The following is a 20371-nucleotide window of genomic DNA, read 5'->3' on the forward strand; positions in this document are numbered from 1 at the left end:
AAATATAAAATTAAAACACCATTAAAACAAATAGACTGAAAACACAATTAAAAAAACAACAGTAACAGAAATAATAAAAGCAGCAGCCAACCCAATAGAACCCTCTTCAGCAACAGACCAGCTTACATGCTAAGAGCCTGCTTGAATAAAAACGTCTTTGCCTAATGGCAGAAGGACAGCAGAGAAGGAGCCAATCTAGCCTCCCTCAGCAATGACTTCCAGAGCCTGGGAGCAGCCACCAAGAAGGCCCTAAATGTTAGGCAGAACTTCCTGGTTGTACGAGCGGCTTGACAGTGGAACAGGCTGCCTCAGAAGGTGGTGGATTCTCATTAGAGTTTTCCAAGAAGAGGCTGGATGGCTACCTGTCAGGGACACTGTAGCAGTGCAGTGGCTGTCCTGCATTGGCAGGGATTGGGTTGAATGTCCTTTGGGATCCTTTCCAACTCAATGATTCTGTGATATTTCCTATCGTGTGCCACTCCCAAAGGCAGTGGTCTGAATCTTTCTGTGTCAACCAGGGATGAAGACACCAGAGGAGGCACCAGATCAGAAGGAAGGGACTTAGCCTTCCAAGCAGTCAAGCTGCTGATTACTGACATGACTATTGTGAGTAGTCCATTGTCATTATGGCTGAGCATACCTTGGGCAAAACATCACAGCACCAGCTCCAACCTTACGGACTTTGAGCACTAGCATTACAACTTGACAAACCAACAAACCCTGAAGCTCAGATTAAATAAGCAACCAGTGGGCATTAGGGATGGATGGAACACTTACCTTCCGTTCCGTTCTGTTTCCACTGGGGGGAGGGGCTCCATCCCTCCCCCCGGAATCCTTGACGGGGGGGAGGTGATCCGGTCCTCCCCCCCAGAATCCTGCCCAGCCGGCTCCACTCCGCGGCCAAGCCACGGAGCCGCCGGCCACTTCTGGCCGCCTGCAGCTGGACATCCAGCCACTGGGCAGCCCTGCAGGTATGCAAATGGCGGCTGTCGTAGCTGCCGCCACTTGCGTCCCTGTATTTAGCTGTGATAGGCTATGTAAATATTTACGTAGCCTATCACGGCAGGGGGGGAAAAACCCAGCATACGCAAATGGCGGCGGCTACCGCCATTTGTGTACGCTGGTTTTTTTCCCCCCTGCCATGATAGGCTACGTAAATACTTACGTAGCCTATCACGGCCTCCGCAGGGACGCAAATGGCGTCCCTGCGTTAGCCGTGATAGGCTATGTAAGTATTTACATAGCCTATCACGGCTATGAAGAGGAAGCGAATGGCGGCCGCAGGACGGCTGCCATTCGCAAAGCAGTGCGGACGGGAGCAGGTAATGTGCTCCATTTCGCATGCCTTTTGTGGGTTTGGGGGGCAAGGGCTTCATTACGCGATGGATTTCGGGAGCCCAAATGCACTGGCATTCAGCCTCACCGAGATCCATCGCGGAATTCTCTGACATCCCTAGTGGGCATGGATTAGGATAATGAGCATAGCAGGAACCATCCTAATGCAACGATTGACTATAAAAACACATGAATATTTCCATTAAAGCCAATTACCTATTCAACGTTTATTTGTCCCTTTAATTATTGCTTTGGCATGTGATGGAGAAAAGGTGTGCGAGCATGGACTGAGGAAGTGTGACATAAAGGCCTTATGGTCCAAATTTGTATAGTGCAATAAATGCCCATTTTATGTGCCATCCTGTATAAAAGCTAATGGAGCCTTTTATAAGCTGCTGCTCTTTTGTCAGTTTTCTCACTGATGTACATCTCAATCAGTTGGTCAAAATGAACAATAGATTTTTAGAATGCACTCTGATGCATCCTCCCCCAACCTGGTGCCTTCTAGTTGTGTTGGACTACAACTCCCATCATTCCCAGCCAGCATGGCCAGGTTCAAGAAAACTTATCTGACATGAACCTGGATGTATGCACTAATTGGGGTGAATAAATCAGTCAAGTTCATTCCTGCTCAGTTTCATGTCTTTCCAGTATAGGGATGTACGAAAATCACTTACCTGTTCACAGATTATGCTGATGGTGGGTGGGGGAGGCATTCCATCCCTCCCCCCAGAATCCTGGATGTGGGGGAGGTGCTCCGTCCCTCCCCCTGGAATCCTGGATGGGGGGGAGGCACTCCGTTCCTCCCCCCCAGAATCCTCCTTGGCCGGCTGTGCTCCATGGCAGCTCCGTGGAGCAGCCGGCCAGGCCCAGCCAGGCCAGAGCTGTCCGCAGCCGGATTTCCAGCTGTGGAGGGCTCTGGGAAAAACAAAACAAAACCGTGTACACAAATGGCAGCTACAGCCGCCGCCTTTTGCGTTCCTTATTTTTGACGTCTTAATCTATGTAAATATTTACGTAGACTAAGATGGCCCAAAATAAGGAACGCAAATGGCGACGGCCGTAGCCACCGCCATTTGTGTACGCTTTTTTTTTTTTACCCAGTCGTTTTAGGCTACGTAAAAACTTACGTAGCCTATCATGTGGGTGAAAAAAAACACAACAACCTGCAAATGGTGGCGGCAGCAGCTGGTTGGAAGACCAGCCGCCGCAGCCGCTGCCGCCAAAGCCACCGCCAGAGCCGCCGCCACCCGGAAGATACGCCCCAGGTAAGTCTCATCCCGGGGGGATCCGCAGGGGGGCGGGGGGGGGCAGGCCGTTCCACCACAGATTTCAGGGGGCCGAATGCACTGACATTCGACCTCCCTAAGATCCATGGCGGAATTCTCTGCCATCCCTATTCCAATATTAAGTTTGTTCCGCCCTGTTTCCACATCTGTTTACAGAGGGAAATGGACTCCATGCAAGAATCCATATGCATTTTCATTAGGGATGTATGAGAATTTCATTTTTGCTCACAAAAGATGGGAGCGTGCCCCATTCAAAGCTCTAAATAAGAGTGCTGTCCAACATGTGCTTGTGTTCATCTCGTTCCTGATTCCCAGTTTGATTGGCACGAATTTCTTAATTTGCACAAATTTCCTCCATAGAATGAATTGCCTCCCACTTTAATGTATGGGGAGAAATTGTGCAGATTAGGAAATGTGCGCAAATTTGGTGAAACGTGTGCAAATCTCCCATTTGATTGCTGCTTGATTTGCGCAGGTTTCCCATTCACATAGAGTGAATAGCATTCCCGAATGTGAATGGGCATTGGGCAAAAGAGATGAGTGGCAAGATGACTGGAGAATGCTGGCTATCTCAAACTTTGCACCTTCACCCATCCCTAATTTTCACGTGAGTTTATTCAGAAATATATATCTTTGTATGCACCTGTCTTAATGCACACATATTTTTGCATGCTATTACTCCTATAATACATTTTTGAGCAGACCTTCCTCTAATACATGCATTTTGCTGTGTACTTTCCCATATCATAGGCATTTTTATGTACATTTCTTGAATTGCAACCTGCATTGCAAAATTCAGAAAAGTATAAATAGTGTTGTATAATTGCATTCCAGTTTGTGTTTAGGTCTGGGAAATGCAAATTCAAAAGTTCAAATTCAAATGCAAACCAAACAAATTTCTCACCCATCCCTATTACAGTATTATTATTAGCCCCAGATCCTTGAAACATTAGACTTAGGAATGGACAGGTGACCTCTTCCCCTGCATCCAGCTTCTCCAGGTGCCTACCAAGCCCGTGCCCCTATTTGTGTGACCCTGGACCTGCCCTTGCCCCCCACTCCCTGAGCCACTCACACTCACTATCCAGCAATCTCTGCGGCCGCCATTTTGCGAAAAAAAAGTGCTTTGACGTGGAGCGGAGCCAGCCAGCCAGGATTCCAGGGGGAGGGACAGAGCGCCTTCCCCCCCCAGCAGAACCCAGCAGAGCCAGGTAAGGGGACTTTCATAAATCCCTATGCCGTGGCCGGCCAGGAGACCAGCCGCCGCCGCTGGAGCCGCCACCACCAGAGCTGCTGCCACCGCCGAATCCGCCGCCACTGAATCCGCCCCAGGTAAGTGCCGTCCTGGGGGGATTCCGCGGTGGGTGGGGGGGCAGGAGGCCATTCCGCCATGGATTCCGGGGTGCCAGATTCTAAAGAATCTGGCTTCACTGGAATCCGTGGCGGAATTCCCCGCCATCCCTACACATGCCTCATTTGAAAGTACAAACACACTCCTGGGAGGTTTGTTGTGGTTAGCTGCTGGGCACCTCCTGCTTTCATCACATCCCACCTGGTGTTATGATCTCTGCAGACTCTGTTGTGTTAAAGTTAAATAATTAGTGTATGGCCCTAGTTAAGCCATGTCTCATCTCAGTATTCCAGGTATAGTTGCAACTGGTTGGCTTCTATTGGAGATGCTGAATTAGAGGAATATGAGCCATCAAGGTGGTTAGGACATAAGAAGAGCCATGCAGGATCAGAGTAAAGGCCTATCCAGTTTGGCCGATTTCCTCAGTCCCTCTAGGTAGAGATGTATGGACTATGTAAAATCTGCTCCGTCTGCATTCCACGGATTGTCAGGCGCATTTTGTTCCATCATCTGCCCACAGACAGATGAGGATTTTTTTTTTCATCATGCAGAAAAATACGTAAATAATTACATAAATATTTACATCATTTACCTCAGTACATAACATTTAGCGTATTGTCCCCCATTCCTTTCAATGTTTCCTCAGCAGAAATTTACATATTTTTCTACAGATTTATATGCGTAAATTTTGGGAAAGTAAAAAAAAATCATCTGGAAGTCCATGGACTCCACATGGCCTGAGGGGGTCTTTCTGCAGCAGATTCTGCAGCTTGGATTCCTAGAAATCCGAGCTCATTTTAATCCATCTCAGATTTCTCCAGCATCCCTACCTCTAGGTCATACAGCCTGCCAAGGATGTCATACAGCTCCTCTTTAAAATAAATCCAGCTCCTAAACAAGACCAATGTTTACATCAGATGCATTATGATTATTCCTATCTCTGGCAGCCTTGATTTCTCCCAGCATGGTTCTCCCCTATATACCTATACCTATACCTATATCACATTCAGAAATGCAACAGCAGTATTAGAAACATGATAAAGAAACATTTAAAATTAAATTGGGATGGATAGAGTGTTAGATAGGAGCCCCTATTCCCTATGGGTACATTTGCAGTGTTTAATCGAATCATCATTCTGCAACACGCACAATTCTAGCCTACATCAAAGGAACCAAAATACTTCTTTGATGGTTTAATAGTAGCTGGCTGTGTAATGACAGGTGGCCAGAACCACAATCCTAATTTGAAGCAAGCTGCAGACTTGGTTAGACACACACACACACACCTTCTGGATTCTTTGAAGCCTGTTTATGAATGAAGTAGGAGCTGAAAGTGCAAAGCTATAGTAAATTTCAAGATCTGCACTTGGGATCTCTCCCTACTGACACTGCTTTTGGGGCATCTTCACCAGCCACAACATTATTGCTATGTTTGTTCAGCTCCTGTTTTGTTCTTGTTTTTGGTTTGTTTGTTTGTTTGTTTGTTTTAAAATTAGTATAGGAAATGGGAAGACAATACCACTGGGAAGAAACAAAAGCCAGATTCATTCAACATATTGATTCCAGCATGATTTTTCATTGGCCTTGTGGACACCTTGAACCAGCCTTGGGCATGGCTCCTCTTTAGAATTGCCATTTCATTTCGCCTAATGTGAAATCTCAAAGCAAGTTTCAATAAACCAAAATCTATTGGACAGAACTCATATTGCCTTCCAAATGACCCCCAAAAGAAGGAATGAGGTAGCCCAAATAAGGTTACATCATTTCCATAAAAATGGTGATAGATGCTTGAGTGAGAGTTAAAGGAATAAGGAATAGGGAGCATCTGAATGTTTTGACCTTTTTTCTCATAGAACTGAAGCAGAGTGGGTATAGATATGGTGATGGTGCCCAATGAATATATGGTCTACATGTGGGGTCTCCAATGTGGTGCTCAGCCACCCAGCAAAAGGTAAGCTGGGGTTATGGGCAGTATCTGTCAGGATTGCTTTATCCCCCACTTTATTTCAACACCAAAGACAAACACAGATGAGAGGCTTCAGTATACAGCTTTTAATCCATTACTACCAGGGTCATACAGATGCAAATTCTCAGTGACTCTCAGTCTACAAATGAATGCTTTCAGGGAAATTCAAAAGGTAGTTAAGAGAGAGTTGCCTGCCATTTGAAGAGGAAGGCAGGCTCACTAGCCTAATTCAAGGGGGGGGAGGACCCTCTGTCTCATGAGGTCTCTGAGCACAGCTTCTCATGCAAGGCCAATCAGGTAGACCATCTAAGTTCCGCCTCTGCCTTCTCTCTCTTTGCGTCTGCACCTGGCATCTATTAGATCAGACTCTTCAACACCCCCCCTCCTTCTGTTCACTGACTCTCACAGGGGTGTGTGACAAGGAACCTTCATCCTCAGCCATCTGGGCATTTGTAACCTGAGAAGGCTAGTCTGGACTAGCCTGGGAAAACACCTCCCCTGTGTTTGGCAGTTCTCTTTCAGAATCTGAACTGCTATTCCACTCCCTGCACTCAGAAACAACCTTGACAGTATTGGGGGGGGGGGAAGATGAAGTAGGGAGGGGTGCTTTGAATATACCATGTGTGTGTGTTGTGTATTTTGCCTGGATTTTGTAGCATGTGTGTGTGTTACATGTTCTGTGTAGGGATGGATGGACTCACTGGAGTCCTTGCTTGAGGGGTGCTTGAGCACCCTCCGCTGCTGCTCACCCACACAAGCCAGGCTGCGTAAGCCCCTGGAGATCCCAGAGAGCTTTCTGGGACCGCACTGCAGCTGCCCACTCCTCCGTGCAAGCAGCCGTCTTTTACGTAAGATGGGGTTCTATATTTTTGTACATTTACTGTTGCGCACAATGGTGGCTGTAAAAGGCCATTTCTACAGTGTTTGAGTAGGGATGTACGAAAGGGACTTACCTTTCCACGGATTATGTTGATGGTGAGGGGGAGGCATTCCGTCCCTCCCCCCGGAATCCTGGCCGGGGGGGGAGGCACTCCATTCCTCCCCCCCCCGGAATCCTGGCCGGCCGGCTGTGTTCCGCAGCGATTCTGTGGAGCTGCCGGACAGTTCTGCCAGCAGCCAGACATCCAGCCGCTGGCTAGCAGGGACGCAAATGGCGGTGGACATTTGCGTCCCGGCAGTCAGCCGTGATAGGCTACATAAATGTTTACGTAGCCTATCACGGCTGATTTTAAAACAAAAACAAAAACGCGCATACACAAATGGCGTCTACGCTATTTGCGTTCTCCTTATTTTTGCCATCTTAGTCTACGTAAATGTTTACGTAGACTAAGACGTGCCAAAATAAGGAACGCAAATGGCAGTGGCCATGGTCGCCGCCATTTGCGTATGCACATTTTTTTTTTTAAGTCAGCCGTGATAGGCTACGTAAACATTTACGTAGCCTATCACGGTGTTTTTTTTAAATCTAGCCACGATAGGCTACGTAAATCTTTACGTAGCCTATCACATTTTTTTTTTTTAACCTGGAAATGGCGGCGGTGGTAGCCGGTTGGAAGACCGCCTGCTGCCGCCGAACCGCCGCCGCCAGGAGGATTTGCCCAAGGTAAGTCCCATCCCTGGGGGGGCGGGGGGCAGACCATTTCGCCACTGATTTTGGGGGGCTGAATGCGCTGGCATTCGGCCTCCCTGAGATTCATGGCAAAATTATCTGACATCCCTAGACTGAACAACAACAATGCGAAGAGAAAACTCCCTGGAAAAGACCCTGATGCTGGGAAAAATTGAAGGCAAAAGGAGAAGGGGATGGCAGAGGAATGAGATGGCTAGATAGCATCACCGATGCAATTAATATGGATGAGCACACTCCGGGAGAGAGGGCAGGACAGGAAGGCCTGGCGTGCTATGGTCCATAGGATCATGAAGAGTTGGACATGACTGAACGACTGAACAACAACAACAACAAACCTTTAAAGGCTCCAATGGATGAGTGTTAAATCTCAGGCCTGTGGGTCAAATCCATCCCGCTGGTGTTTCCCAGAGGGCCACAGCCCCTTTCCCTGGACTTACCCCACTTTTTCCTCATCACTGATCATTTAGTGCTTTCCCAGTCCTTGAACATTTCCCCCCAATGCTACATGGTTGAAATGCTTCTTCTAAGGCTTAGTTATGGGCAGAAAGAGCTTCATATAAAGTACACTGGCATTTGGGGTATTTTAGCCACACCCCTTTTGCCTTTGGCCTGCGTCCACCACTGGAATGAGGCCCCCCAAACTATTCCAAAATTGAATACAGTCCTTGGGCTGAAATTGGTTCAACACTCCCGCCCTCGTGGATTGGAACCAGGATATTTGAAAACAATGAAAACAAATCACCTCACCCATATTTACCTATCCAAATGTTGAAATCCTCTTCAGAGGCCTGCCACTGGTCAGCCTGGCAAAGAGAAGTGAAATGAGTGGCTACCTGGAAGAGGGGTTGCTCTGTGGTAGCACCCTGATTCTGGAACGCTCTCTTCAGAGTAGGGATGTCAGAAAACTCCACAACGGAACCAAATAAGCTTGGATTTGTATGAATCTGACCCGTGGGTTCCGCAGTGGACCGTCTTTCCCCCTGTTAGGTGGATTCTGTGGACTCACGGGCCATTTTTCTAACCTTTGGGAAACCCCTGCAAATTACATGATAGAAAAATATGCAAAAAAAAAAAAAAAAAACCTGGCCCAAAATGCACATTTTCCCCATAAGCTAAAGCATGAAAAAGCACATTTTGAGGGAATTAGCATATTTGGGGGAAACTTGCACATTTTTGCATGTGTGAATTTGCACAAATTCAGAAACTAAAAAAATCCAATTCTGTCAATGGGCAGACAATGGACTGAAAGGTGCCTGACAATGCACAGGACACAGTGGGAATGGATTATACACAACCCATAATCCCTACCTCTGAGAAACTTACCTGGCATCTTTTTAATGGTTATTTCAATACCAAGTGAAGAACTTTCTCATTCTCCCTGGCCTATTAAAGATCTGTGATTTTGGTGTTCTGAACAGCAGTATGTGCTGTATATTTGTTAGTTATCTGCTTTTGTTATCTCCAGAAGTTTTTATACTGGACATTTTTCATAGCAGTTTTATCTTTTTATGCTGTCAGCCACCCAGAGAACAATGCTATGGGGTGGCTTGATAGAAATATGGTATATATACGTGTGTGTGTGTGTGTGTGTGTGTGTGTGTATATATATATATATATATATATATATATATATATATATGCACCAGTGTTTCTGCATGTTGTGGCGAGATGCAGCCAATCCCACATCCCCAGAATGTGTGTTCCTGTAAGAAGCATGGAGACAGAAATGTACAATGCTTGTATACACATCAGTTTTACTTTGCATATACCTATTAAAAATTGTGGTATGGTGCAAACAGAAGATGAGGAAATTGCAGGGGTTTTTTTGTGTTTATTGGTGGCTACAAGAATCAAGATGACTCACAAATGGAAGGTAGCAGAGGGTCCCAGGGTAATAATCGGGGTATGTTTTATTGGTGGTGAAATTAACACGTCAGATACTGGGAGAAGAGAGGTTAATAAGATGGTTAAGAAAAATGGAATTTATTTGCTATTTATGTGTTAGTTATTTAAAATCATTTCTAGTCTGTCTTTAAGGTAGATCTTGTTAATTCTTAGAATGTATGTTTTAATCAAAATATTCAGTTTACAGTATCAGACTTTTAGACCAGTGGTTTGTCAGATGAAGGAGGACTGTGGTGATAATTAGGGATGTACGAAAGTCACTTACCTTTTCGAAGGGTAACATTCACAGTGGGGGAGAGGCGCTCCGTCCCTCCCCCCAAAATTCTCTCTGGCCGGCTCCACTCCACGGTGATTCCACAGAGCCACCGGCCAGGGCTGCCCACAGCCAGACATCCAGCCGCTGGGCAGCCTTTTGTTGTTGTTGTTCAGTCGTTCAGTCGTGTCCGACTCTTCGTGACCCCATGGACCATAGCACTCCAGGCCTTCCTGTCCTGCGCTCTCTCCCGGAGCGTGCTCAAGTTCATATTCATTTCATCCGTGATGCTATCTAGCCATCTCATCCTCTGCCGTCCCCTTCTCCTTTTGCCTTCAGTCTTTCCCAGCATCAGGGTCTTTTCCAGGGAGTTTTCTCTTCGCATTAGGTGGCCAAAATATTGGAGCTTCAGCTTCATTATCTGTCCTTCCAATGAGCACTCAGGGTTGATTTCCTTTAGGATGGACTGATTTGACCTCCTTGCAGTCCAGGGGACTCGTAAGAGTCTTCTCCAGCACCACAGTTCGAAAGCATCAATTCTTCAGCGCTCAGCCTTCCTTATAGTCCAGCTCTCACAGCCATACATTACTACTGGGAAAACCATAGCTTTGATTAGACGGACCTTTGTCGGCAAGGTGATGTCTCTGCTTCTTACTATGCTGTCTAGGTTGGCCATAGCTTTCCTCCCAAGGAGCAAGCGTCTTTTAATTTCATGGCTACAGTCACCGTCTGCGGTGATCTTGGAGCCCAAGAAAGTAAAATCTGTCACTGCTTCCATTTCTTCCCCTTCTATATGCCAGGAAGTGATGGGGCCAGATGACATGATCTTAGTTTTTTTAATGTTGAGTTTCAAACCAGCTTTTGCACTCTCCTCTTTCACCCTCAACAAGAGGCTCTTGAGATCCTCTTCGCTTTCTGCCATTAGGGTGGTATCGTCTGCATATCGGAGGTTGTTGATAATTCTCCCAGCAATCTTAATTCCGACCTCTGATTCATCCAACCCAGCATTTCTCATGATGTACTCTGCATATAAGTTAAATAAGCAGGGTGACAATATGCAGCCTTGTCGTACTCCTTTCCCAATTTTGAACCAATCGGTTGTTCCATGTCTGGTTCTTACTGTTGCTTCTTGACCCTCGTACAGGTTTCTCAGGAGACAGGTAAGGTGGTCTGGTACTCCCATCACTTTAAGAATTTGCCACAATTTGTTGTGATCCACAGCCTGCAGGGATGCAAATGGCGGCAGCCATAGCTGCTGCTGTTTGCGTCCCTGTATTTTGCCATGATAGGCTACGTAAATATTTTCGTAGCCTATCATGGCAAAAAACAAAACAAAACAGCCAACGCAAATGGCGGTGGCTACAGAGGCCGCCATTTGCATTCCCTTTTTTGGGGGGCCATGATAGGCTACGTAAATATTTACGTAGCCTATTACGGCAAAAGAGATGGGTGCAAATGGTGGCCACTATGCCATTTGCGCCCCTCTGTTTTGCTGTAATAGCCTATGTAAATATTTACATAGGCTATCATGGCAAAAAAAAAAGGGGGAATGCAAATGGTGGCCGCCGTAGCCGCCGCCATTTGCATTCCCTTTTTTTTGCCGTGATAGGCTACGTAAATACTTACACAGCCTATCACGGCTTCCGCAGGGACATAAAGTATTTACGTATCCTATCACGGTTATAGTGAAGAAGCGAATGGCAGCCACGGCCACCATTCGCAAAGCAGCACGAACAGCAGCAGGTAGGTGTCCTGTTTCGGGCGCCTTTTGCGGGGTGAGGGGGTGGGGGGGCTTCGTTCCGCCATGGATTTCGGGGGGCCGAATGCACTGGCATTCAGCCTCACCGAGATCCGTGGCGGAATTCTCTGACATTTCTAGTGATAATATATGTTAATCTGTGTCTTCAATTATATATGTGTTTTAATAGGCAATTGCAATTTCCCTATTCATACAACAAGTAATAAAGAGGGATTTCATTGGAAGCAAAAAAGGACTGGTATAATTAACATGGTGGCATCTGTGAGTACAGGTATGTTGGCCAAGAGCCTTATTGTGCGCTGTTGTTGGGCCACCCCCCCTCCCCCCAACCTTGCTGGGTAGCTGCCAGAGATTGGGATGTGTTCTTGCTGTAGCGCTAAGCAAAGTTCCCAGCTTGCACACCTCTGCTCACCAGCACTGCCATGCTAATTATTCTGCCCCGCCCAATGTATGCATGATGGGAGTGGGGCCAGCATCCTTAATGCAATACTGCTGGCAATTTTAAGGCATACCTCACAGGCCCAGCCATCCACCCCTAGCTCCCACGGACACTCAGTTGAGCTAGGGATGGAAGAATCTGTCCATTTCAGTTTCTCACTGTTTCTCACTGGGATATTGGAGGATCTTGGTTTGGGGTGGAACTTGATAAGTTTTCATCAGCTTGTCCCCGGACTCTGTTCCGAATTCTGCCAGCTGGCTTGACTCAGTCCGCAGCAAGTCAGGGCACTTGGTTTGTTTGTTTATTGAATTTCTTAATCGCCCATCTGGTCAGTCACCTGGCCACTCTGGGCAATGTACAGCAATACAACAGTTTTAAAACAATACAATTCTACTTTGAAACATCATATTTCTAAAAATACCCTAACCGACCCCAAATGCCTGCCTGAACAACCACGTTTATAATGCATAGCAGAAGCTCATTAAAGAGGGGGCATGGCAGAGTTCCCTAGGGAGGGAGTTCCACAGAGTGGGGGCCATCACAGAGAAGGCCCTCTCCCTCATCCTCACCAGCCTAGCTGTCCTGGTGAGAAGGCCATCCGAGGCTGATGTCTGGTGTTGCTGGAGGCACTCCTTAAGATAGGCTCGGCTGGAACCATATAGGGTTTTAAAGGTCAAAACCAACACCTTGAATTTGGCCTGGAAAACAACTGGTAACCAGTGCAACTCCTTCAGCACTAGGGATGGACAAATCCCCTACCTGCCAGTCCAGGGGGGGGGTCCATGGGGGGATGCAATCCGTTCCTCCCCCAGGAATCCTTGCTGGCAGGCTCCACTCCACGGTGACTCTGCGGAGCTGTCAGCTGTCTCCGTACAGCAAGCGATATGGCCACCATTGCTGTGCCGTATTGATGAGCACTCACTGCAGGAAGGGATCTCGACGCAAATGGCATCTGCTATGCCATTTGCATCCCTGTTTTTTCATGAGATAGGCTAAACAAATATCTATGTAAATACAAATGTGTAGTCTATCGCGTGATAAAACAGGGACTCAAGTGGCGTAGCAGACGGCATTTGCATCCGGATCCCTTCCTGCAGTGAGTGCTCAGCGGGACAGCACGGCAATGTCAGCCGTATCGCTTGCGGTACGGAGCCAGCCAGCAAGGAGGATCCAGCTCCGCATGGGTCCAGTGGGAGGCAGAAGTAGGTGGACCCGTTCCGCCACAGACACCGGAGGCCAGATTCAAAAGAATCCAGCCTCAATGGAGTCCATGGCAGAATTCTCTGCCATCCCTATTCAGCACTGGAGTGATGTGATCACACCAGTGGCTGCCTTTAATCAGGCAAGCCACTGCATTCTGTACCAGCTGCAGCTTCCAAACCATCTTCAAGGGTAACTCCACGTAGAGTGCATTACAGTAGTCTAGATGAGAGGAGACCTGGACATGTACTACCGATGGGAGCAGATGGTTGGGAAGGTAGGGGCGCAGCTGGATGGAATTGGTATAGTGCTGTCCGGCTCACAGCTGATACCTGAGCCTCCATGGACAGCTGGGAGTCTAAAATGACCCCCAGGCTGTGGACCTGGTCTTTCAAGAGTAGCCGTACCCCATTCAACACCAGGTTAACACCTCCCAAATTCCTCTTGTCTCCCACCAAAAGTACTTTGGTCTTGTCAGGGTTCAGCTTCCATTTATTCCTCCCCATACAGCCACTCACCATCTCCAAACATTTGGACAGGGATTCTATGGCCAACCTTGGTAAAGATTTAAATGACAGGAAGAGCTGCATGTCATCCGCATATTGATGACACCACACCCCAAACCTCCTGATGATAGGAGCAACACCAGACAGGCGTAATGCTATTTAACATTAACACGTAGATGTTAAATAGCATTGGAGAGAGGATGGAACCCTGTGGCACCCCACAAGTGAGCAGCCACGGGTCCAAAACCTCCTCTCCCAGTGCTACCCTCTGGTAACTGCTGGAGTGGAAGGATCAGAACCACCGTAATATGGTGGCTCCAATGCCCAACCTCTCCAGGCGGTCCAGAAAGATACCATGGTCAACTGTATCAGAAGCCACTGAGAGGAGAACAAGGAAGCAGCATTTGCCCCTATCCAAAGCCCTCCTCATATCATCCACCAAGGCGACCAAGGCCGTTTCTGTCCCATGCCCAGGCCTGAAGCCCGATTGAAATGGATCTAGATAATCAGCTTCTTCCAAGCGTGCCTTCAACTGTATCACCACCACCTGCTCAATCACCTTGCCCCCAAAATGGCAGATTCGAAACTGGGCAAAACTTGTTCAAAACTTGGGGAGATTGGCAGATTTTCCATCTTTTTTAAATTTGCATAAATAGACAAATTACAGAACTTATGCAAATTACAGCTGCAATTTGTGCAAATGTCTACTTACAAAATTTAAAACAAAAACAAAAATAGTTCCCAGTTTTCCAGGAAAACCTGTGCGGGTGCCATGTAAATCTGGTGAGCCCCCAAAGGGCCAGATTCTGCAACAACACACATCCCTAGTTTTTCATTCTTCCAATCTTAAATTCAGTTCATTTCAAACTTTGAGAATTTCTTGAGTCTTACATTCTGTTCATCCTGAATATTGAAGGGTTTTTAAAAAAAGATTGCATGACAATTCATAAGTGTTTTTGTGCACATTACTAATGCATGCATTTTTGTAAACAGTTTGCCTAATATGCACATTAGTTACAAGCCATTTTTCTAATGTAATGCATTTTTGCATTATTTCTCCTAAGGACTCCATTGCAAAATTCAGAGAAGTGTGAATCTTGGAGGATAACTGAGTTTCAGCTCACATCATACTTAGAAAGTGTGAAATTAGGCAACTTAGCATTAAAATGTGAACAGAACAAATTTCTCCCCCCAGCCCCAAACTGAGTCATATCTGCTGAAGCGAAGACAAAATCCCAGTAGTCGTCGTGGACCAAGCCAGGTCCCAAAGGCCTTGGCATTTGCCCAACTACATCGCATATTGGGGCCCTGCCTTCATGTTCCTTATTATCATTCTGAAACAGCCAGATGATCATTTTTTTCTCTCTAGTACAGCTTGATGGTGAGGAAAAGGGGCTTGCAAATTTAACTAACTGATCTCCTTTGAGAAGTAATTCATTAAACTGGAAAATATGGTTTAATGGTCTATGGAAAATATAGTTGACTGTATGTTCCATTTCCCCATGACTTAGGATGTCAGTGCAATAATTATTACCTTCCACATTAGGGAGAGTTAAATACCAGAGCATCTTCATGCTGTCAGGGATGAAAATTCTTTAGATAGTTGATCAGGCAAACACAAATGATTGGCCCTCCCTCCTTGCAAATACATTATTTCATAGTCATTTTAAAAAAGATCATTTATGTCGTAAGGGAATATAAAATAATGGAGGATTCAAACTCAGACGTATTTTTTAATATCAAGTTTATTACTCCGCTGTGGGGTTTGGGAGGGGGACCTCAGCCACTGCTAATTAATCAGTGGACATTTGTTCATCTTTTAGAATATTTTATGTATATATATGGCTCACGTATTTTTGCTGCCCAAATGGGGATTGTAGGGATGGACGAAAGTCCCTTACCTGAACCCGAAGCTTGCTTCGCAGTGGGGGGGGAGGTGCTCCGTCCCCTCCCCCGAAATTCTGGCCAGGGGGGAGGCGCCCCGTCCCTCTGGCCGTGAAACCTTCTCTCCTGCCAGGACACAAATGGTGGCAGCCGTAGCCACTGCCGTTTGCGTCCCTGCAGTCAGCCGTGATAGGCTACGTAAATGTTTATGTAGCCTATCACAGCTGACTTTGAAAAAAAAAAGCATGTATGCAAATAAGGAACGCAAACTCCATTTGCGTTCCTTATTTTGGCACGTGTAGTCTACATAAACATTTACGTAGACTATGGCGAAAATAATTTATTTTCACCGTAGTCTACGTAAATGTTTACATAGACTACATGTGGCAAAATAAGGAACGCATATGGCGGTGCCCATGGGCGCTGCCATTTGCGTACGTGCTTTTTTTTTTTTTCAAAGTCGGCCGTGATAGGCTACGTAAACATTTACGTAGCCTATCACAGTGTTTTTTAAAAATCTAGCTGTGATAGGCTACGTAAATCTTTATATAGCCTATCACATTTGTTTGTGTGTGTTTTTTTTACTTAGAAATGGCAGCGGTGGCAGCTGGTCGGAAGACCGGCCGCCTCAGCTGCTGCCGCCGCGCCGCTGCCGCGCCACCGCCGCACCGCCGCTGGATCCGCCACCGCCAGGGACATTCGAACAAGGTAAGTCCCGTCCCGGGGGGGGGCAGGGGGGGCAGACCATTTCTCCACCAATTTCGGGGGGCCAAATGTGCTGACATTCGGCCTCCCCAAGATTCATAGAGAAATTCTCTGACATCCCTAGGGGATTGTAAACTGATTGTGCTTATCCACTCATGGAAGTACAAATTCTACAATTCAAAGTCATTATTAGATTTCTAATAGGTGCTACCAAACACACAAAGCAGGAATGTTTTGAAAGATAAACAAAAAGATCTGTCCTCTCCCACCCCGAATCTTTTACAGATCAGAAATCACTACTAGCAACCATTATGGAAAAAAAAGAAGATTTTAATGATATTCCCAAGAACACATTTCTCCTTCGAAGCATTGACTGGGTTGAAAAGGGTTAATGCCCCTTCCTGATATGTGGTGTGTCAGCCATGGTGACTTGTGAGGTTTGCAAATGATCCCCAAAGGCAACATTTATGAATCTTACTCAGGCTTTGAGTGGTTCATAGCAGAAGCTCATTAAAAAGTGGTTCATTCTCAAAGTGATGGGAAACAGAAATGTTACAGTGGCAGCTAGAGATGCTGGAGAAATTCGAGATGGACTAAAATAAGCTTGGATTTCTAAGAATTCAACTTGCGGAATCCACTGCGGAGTGACCTCCTCAGGCCGCATGGAGTCCGTGGACTTCAGGATGATTTTCTTCCTTTCCTGAAATTTATGCCTATAAATTTGTAGGAAAATAGTAAGTTTCTGCTGAGGAAACATTGAATGAAATGGGGGACAATACAGTAAATGTAACTAACTGAGGTAAATTAGGTAAATACTTAAGTAAATACTTACATAATTATTTGTGTATTTTCCTCATGATGACAACAAACTATTTGCATCCATCTGTGGGTGGACAATGGAACAAAAGGCACCTGACAATCTGCAAAATACAGTCAGAGTGGGTTTTACACAGTCTGTACATCCCCAGGCACACCTGAAATGGTCTGTTGAGAATATAGGAAAAAATATGTTTTTTGGTAAGAAACCCATCCAATGCTGGGACTACCTAGCAGTTTATTGACAGATTCTGACATTTAGGAGCTCCTCAAGGCAGCCCCATAGCACATCCCAAAGCAGAATCTATAGTTGTACCCCCAGGGGAGGGAGATCCCAGGGTGGTCTAAGACATTTTGCTGCCTGCAGCAAAGGACAAGTTGATGCTGCCCTTTCATGTAGAGAAACTGATTGGACTGGCAACAGAATTATATTTCAATGCTAGTAATGGGACAGCATCCTCCTGCAAACAACAGGCTATCTTAGGGGGCACAGGATAGTCTGTGCGGTCCACACAGTTCTGTCCTCCTACACCTTGCTGCCACCCCCCTCTCCACAGCACCTGCTGCCAGAGGCAGCTGCCTCACTCTGCCTAGAAATTTATGGCTTTTTATTAAATCCGTTCCAGCTGTGTTTCAAGGATTGAAACAACAATGCGCGTATGCATCTTAGTCTACATAAATATTTATGTAGACTAAGACAGTGAAAATAAGGGGGAATTTTCTTATTTTCACCGTCTTAGTCTAGGTAAATATTTACGTAGACTAAAACAGCCAAAAATAAGGAACGCAAATGGTGGCGGCCGCAGCCGCCGCCATTTGCATATGCGCGTTGCTGTTGTTGTTTTTTAAGCCAGACGTGATAGGCTACGTAAAGACTTACGGCTGACTACAGGGACGCAAATGGCGGTGGCTACGGCCACCACCATTTGCGTCCCTGCTAGACAGCGGCCGGATGTCCGGCTGCTGGCGGATCTGGCCGACAGCTCCGCGGAATCCCTGCGGAGCGGAGCTGGCCGGCCAGGATTCTGGGGGGAGGGACGGAGCGCCTCCCCCCCACAGCGGAACCTGGCGGAGCCAGATAAGGGGAGTCTCGTACATCCCTAAATAAAAGTAGCATAAAATCAATGGGCGTGGTGCAGATACCTGATTCTATGGATGTACGAATCCCTTACCTGGCTCTGCGCAGGGGCATCTGCAGTGGGGGGGAGGCACTCCATCCCTCCCCCCAGAATCCTTGATGGGGGGAAGGCACTTTTTCCTTCCCCCTGGAATCCTGCCTGGCCGGCTCCGTGCCACGGCCAAGCCGCGGAGCCGCCGGCTGGCTCCGGGCACCCACAGCCAGTCATCCAGCAGCTCGGCAGCCCTGCAGGGATGCAAATAGCGGCTGTCATAGCTAGGGATGTACGAAAGGGACTTACCTGGTCCCGCAGCTTGCTTTGCAGTGGGGGGGAGGCACTTCGGTTCTCCCCCCGAAGTTCAGGTCGGGGGGGGGGAGGCGCCCTGCATCGCCTGGCCGAAATTCAGGCCGGGAAGAAGCACCCCATCTCCCCGGCCGCGAAATACAGAAGTAAAAAACAAAAACAAAAAAACACACCCGTGATAGGCTACGTAATGATTAATGTAGCCTATCACGGCTAGATTTCCAAAGTCAGCCATGATAGGCTACGTAAATCATTACGTAGCCTATCACAGATGACTTTGGAAAAAAAAAAGCGTGTATGCAAATGGCGGCGCCCATGGGCGCTGCCATTTGCATTCCTTATTTGGTCCCGGTAGTCTACATAAAGATTTACGTAGACTACGGCGAAAATAAGGGCAACGCTATTTGCGTTGCCCTTATTTTCGCCGTAGTCTACGTAAATCTTTACGTAAACTACTGGGACCAAATAAGGAATGCAAATGGTGGCGCCCATTGGTGCTGCCATTTGCGTACGCGCTTTTTTTTCCCCCAAAAGTCACCCGTGATAGGCTACATAACCATTTATGTAACCTGTCATGGCTGACTTTGGAAATCTAGCCGTGATAGGCTACATTAATCGTTACGTAGCCTATCACTGGTATTTTTTTTTTTTACTTTATTTTGTAATGGCGATGGCAGCAGCCGGTCGGAAGACCGGCCGCCGCCACCGCCTCCGACAAAATGCCCCCGAACTCCCACCGGGACCCGCCGCCGAGAGGGAAATTCGGGGGAGGTAAGTCCCATCCCAGGGGTGGGGTGGGGGGGTGGAGAATTTCACCAACAATTTCGGGGGGCCGAATGCATTGGCATTCAGCCTCCCCGAGATTCGTGGAGAAATTCTCCGCCATCCCTAGTCATAGCCACCGCCATTTGTGTCCCTGTATTGAGCCGTGATAGGCTACGTAAATATTCACGTAGCCTATCACGGCAGGGGGAAAAAACCCAGCCTACACAAATGGCCGTAGCCACCACCATTTGCATACGCTGGGTTTTTTTCCCCCCTGCTGTGATAGGCTATGTAAATACTTACGTAGCCTATCATGGCCTCCGCAGGGATGCAAATTGCATCCCTGCGTTAGCCGTGATAGGCTACGTAAGTATTTACGTAGCCTATCACGGCTATGAAGAGGAAGCGAATGGAGGCCCCAGGAAGGCCGCCATTCGCAAAGCAGCGCAGACGGGAGCAGGTAAGTGCTCCATTTCGCGCACCTTTCATGGGGTGTGGGAGGCGGGGACTTCATCCCGTGCACCTTTCGTGGGTTAGGGGGTGGGGGCTTCATTCTGCAATGGATTTCGGGGGGCCGAATGCACTGGCATTCGGCCTCACTGAGATCCGTTGTGGAATTCTATGACATCCCTACCTGATTCTGTCTGGGAATCCAGCAGAACCACCCCTGCCAACACCCCTGAGCCCTGCTTACTGAGCCCCAGCCCCCAGTTTCCCCCTGCCCACACTTAGCAAGTGTCCCACACTCACCCAGGCATCCTCGTTGAGCTCTGTGGCTGCCATTTTTTTTGAAAAATCAAGTGGCAATCACAAAAATGCACATATTTGTGAATGTGTGAAAATGCAAATTCTGTGAATGCACATTTTTGCAAGCACCATTTTAGTTTTCCAAAACTGGTGACTGCAGAGCTCAATGAAGCCAATGGGGGGAGTGTGGGCTGCTCAGCGAGTGCAGGAGGGTCTCAAATGCGGACACCTGGAGAACCCAAATGTGGGTGGGTTCACACATCCCTAAAAATCAAACAACGTGTGAGAATTTGGATTTTAAAAAGAAATAAAGATGTATTTAAAACATGAAAAGCTGTAAGTTATTATTAAGCAATGCTTGTTCCTAACTTCCCTACCTATTCTACCCCTCCTACAATCC

Source organism: Heloderma suspectum, chromosome 4 (genome assembly GCF_057233095.1).
Source record: "Heloderma suspectum isolate Gila_16-S chromosome 4, 16-S_ref, whole genome shotgun sequence".
NCBI classification, from domain to species: domain Eukaryota; kingdom Metazoa; phylum Chordata; class Lepidosauria; order Squamata; family Helodermatidae; genus Heloderma; species Heloderma suspectum.